This window comes from Somniosus microcephalus, unplaced genomic scaffold (genome assembly GCF_052327205.1).
Source record: "Somniosus microcephalus isolate GS21.2 unplaced genomic scaffold, FLI_Smic_1.0 unresolved_chr1, whole genome shotgun sequence".
NCBI lineage: Eukaryota > Metazoa > Chordata > Chondrichthyes > Squaliformes > Somniosidae > Somniosus > Somniosus microcephalus.
Genome location: NW_028225179.1, coordinates 101,318,730 through 101,322,932, shown reverse-complemented (window position 1 = coordinate 101,322,932; position 4,203 = coordinate 101,318,730). Strand labels below are relative to the sequence as shown.

At 40.1% G+C, this 4,203-nt stretch overlaps 1 pseudogene; it reads left to right on the top strand.

Moving 5' to 3' along the window:
* The first annotated feature begins 290 nt into the window (after window positions 1-290).
* Window positions 291-3,834, top strand: LOC147095660 (uncharacterized; annotated as a pseudogene).
* The last annotated feature ends 369 nt before the right edge of the window (window positions 3,835-4,203 follow it).

Here is a 4,203-nt window from a genome sequence, read left to right as displayed (position 1 = left end):
TAACTGCAGTAAGGAGATGTGGAAATATTGTCTTCAGAACGTATGATGTCAATAATATTCTGGAATCAATTCTCTTACAAAGGGAAAAATCATTGCTAAACATCACTGAACAGTAGCAGTTATAACGACTCACCTTAATGTGTTTGTTCAAATGACTGTAAATAATGCCAATCATTATGTAATGCTCATGTGACACTTGAGGTTTCTCTCAGGTATAAATAAGACCTTAGTTTGAAAGAAAACATCTGCATGTCCATAACAGTTACAGGCAAAGTCGCTTCTCTTCGAATATGGGACAGCCGGTAATCATACAGATAGAAAATATTTACTACCACCTGCATGCAATAATTGGTGTTTCAGGTAAGCCGCTTATAACAAGTCAATACTCATCTTTAACAATGCTTCACTGTGTCACTGTTCCTGCTGTCGGTGTAATGATATTATATGTTTCTTTTGATGTGTTTGATTTGCTGATATTGGTTACCAGTATCAAAGAAATAACTCAAATGGCTCCATGTTTCTGATCTGTTGTTAATGTTGCAACGTAAGAGGAAGAACAATTTACTCCAACTTTCTAATTTCAGCAATTTACTGGGAATTTTTCGGCCTTGCTAGAGAGTCTTGTAGTTAGTTCTGTGTCTGGTCCAAGTATTAGTACTAGCCAACCACCAATTCTCAAATGGATTCCCGGAGGCTGTTCAAGTACAGTACAGGCAAAGGAAATGTTCTGTTATATTTTTGCGAACCCAGGAGAAACAAGAGATTCTCCAGCACTCACCAGTAGACTGTGGTCCACTGCTGGCGTATTGCAGCCTCCCTGGAATTGCATCTCGCCTGCAGACCTAACCAGCTGCCAGATTAGCATCGGAGCTGATTGATTGCCCCCTTTCCAGCCAGGAGCGGCGCCGGGCGCCCTGCTGCCGCAAGCAGCTGGACATCAGCGTGTAGACAAGTTTGAAAGCCGAGCCTCGTTTGGGATGTCCTGTCTGTACAATCAGTTCTGGGTGCAATTTGAAGTTTTCGGTGCAATTATAAAATAGCTACAGACTATGGTATAGATTTTGGATTTTACTTTAGGAGTCAACTTGGTGGAGTGCAGTTTTGTGGAGGAAATCAATGGAAATGTTGTTTGGATAAAATGGGCTGCCAATTCATTATCGCCAGATTTGTGCCACTGCCGAAGACCAATTTCACGCCACAAAGTCGGCCGATGTTTAATGCCCAGGCGATAAAGACTACTATCTATCCCACGTTTCCCATGCGTGGTACAATTAGAGTGACTCCAATATAATTTCCACGGCCCTTCTGCCAATGTCTCGCCACAACATTCATAATAGATCTTTGTAATTTGGGAAAAATGGTGTAAAGGGTTGAAGTTACCACAGGCAGATCCCTCCCCAGTAATTGTGTTCAATAATGTTGCTGCAGACAGTACACTCCTGATGCAGGGGTTATGTCCACCTTCAATAATGTGATGAAAGTAGGGCGGTGTTTACAATGGGCAGGTCGTCTGTTCTTCACGAAATCCTTCATGTGGTGAAGATGAAAATTATTCTCTTTACTGGTCCTTTCTTCCCGTTTGTAAACACAAAAGTTAAATAATTCAAATCAACAATAGACTTTAAAGCATTTGTTGATAATTATTTTTTTTAAATAGTTTGTTTTTCACCAACACTGGAGGAAAGAGTAATTCTGTGTCACACATCAGTCAGAAAACAGGGACACGATACACTGTGATATGGTAATTATATAGGATATCCGTATAGTCACAGGGATTTCCAATTCTACGTGTGAACAAGCTACAATTCCCGAAGCATAAGACTCCACTCTTGACAGAGATTTTGGACCTGTGCCAAGAGCTATTGCTTTTTACATTATTCGGCTCAGACAGGACTCCAAAGAACCGTTTTTATGTCAGCAAATGGCGGACAATAATTACCATCCAAGATGATCCTTCTCTTGTCTGCAAATCACAGTCATTCTTTCCAGAGCCCCACTTGCTATTAATACGTATTGCACGTTATTAATAAACTAAATTTCAAAAGCACTTTGAAATGTTTGCTTCTGAGGCATACCAGCGTCCCCGGTTATAAAGAAAACAAATAAATCATAATATCCCCTCTTACCATCATCAGACCCTGCGTATCGCCCGTCATTTAGACTGCTTCATTGATGTAAGTGACTCGGGCGATACGTAGTTGGGGTACTATCTATAATAAGGCGTTGAGAAAATGTATCACTGAGAAATCTTTCTTTGCTGCTCATTGGCTGAGGAAAAGCGTAAGGAGGGACACCAGGTAGGAATTTTCACCTGCGTCCAGAAAACAAAACGATAGCATATTGCAGTCAGAATCGTGATAAATACCCTGAAACCTACATTGCATGATTATTGAGGATATTTGAAATGTGAAGAAAGTGGAGTACATTTTCAACCTGAAGGCTGGCTTAAAACTGGCGTTCAGCTTCACACGCCTGCTACTATCTGTTGGTGAATCTGCAACGCCGGTATATCGCCAGGAAAGACAGTTGGAAAGCTTCCTACGATGTGTATGGAGCGACAGGGATAAGCAATTCGAACGCCATACTTGCACTTGACTGCACATTGCTTTCTGTTGAAGTGAATGGAAATGAAATTCAATTGCGGCCGTCTGTCGGAAAGACCCATTTTTGGTACGGTGGAAAGTTGAATATCCAACCATGTCATTCACTGCACCTTTTTTTTTTTGCGCAGTGACTCAGAAAATGTTAGCGACGTGTATCCATAAAGAAATGTAACTGATCAGAATTATTAACCTAGTCCATTAGTTTGTGAGAAAAATAGAGATCTGAGCAACAAGTAAACATGCCAAGAATTTCATACAAGGAATTGTCGACTGATCATCCTCTCAGAGTGAGGAGAGTTAGTAACTTAATTTCGTCTTTTTTGCAGCTAATTTGGTGACAATCGTCATTCTCTCCCGTGGAAAGTGCGGTCTGTCCAAATGCATCACCCGTTACCTGGTGGCCATGGCAGCGGCTGATCTAATGTTCCTGATATTTGTAGTAATTCTGTATGAGATTAAAGATGCTTATTTCCCATATCCATTTCTGAACTATGCTCCAATTTGTAGTCTCAATCTCGCCCTGCTTTTTGTCTCCATTGATTGCTCTGTCTGGTTAACTGTGGCTTTCACTTTTGATCGATTTGTCGCTATTTGTTACCAAACGTTATGCACAAAATATTGCACCACAAAAACTGCGTCTTTTGTGATAGCAGTGGTGTGTTCCTTAAGCTTTTTGGAAAATGTTCCAATCTACTTTACATATGAACGTCGGGAAATAATTGACAATGCACCATGGTCCTGCTATGTAATATCGAGCTTCTACACTGTGCCCATATGGGTAGCATTTTTATGGTTGGAAACTATTTTAACCCCATTTGCACCATTTGTGTTGATCATGCTGCTCAATGCCCTGAACACCAGGCACATTGTACTGGCCAATAGAGTGAGGAGCATTCTCCGAGGAAGCAACAAGGTTCAGAATCACACTGATCCAGAGATGGAGAACCGAAGGAAATCCATAATTTTACTTCTCGCTATATCTGGCAATTTTATACTATTATGGATGTTAATTTTCATAGTTTTCATATGTGTTTAATTTACAGATACTCAATTCTTTGAAGCAAATTACGACGACTCAATCACCATTGCGGAACAATCTGGGTATATGCTGAGGTGTTTGAGTTCCTGCACAAGCAGGTTTATTAATGCTGTGTCCCAGAGCAAATTCAGAGAGGAATTGAAGCATATGATTAAACGTCCCCTGGCTCTCATTACTAATATAATCATATAACTTAAATCGCTTTGCAGAAATAAAATGCAAATTCCTGGTCAATACTCCAAGTGTGGTCTCATCAAGTTTCAATACAAGTTTAGTGTAACTTCTTTGCTTTTCAATTCCATCCCTCTAGAATTAAATCCGAGTGCTTGGTTTGCTTTTGTTATGGCCTATTGACCTGCCTCGCAACTTTCAGTGATTTCTGCAATTTGTACTCCCAAATCCCTTTGCTCCTGGTCCCAATTTAGATTCTTAAATTCCAAGTAATATGTGATCTCCTAATTCTTCTTATCAAAAGGTAATACCTCACAATTATACATGTTAACAATTACATGCCCATTCTACAAGTTTGTTAATGGCCCTGCATTCATGGTCTTTATGAAT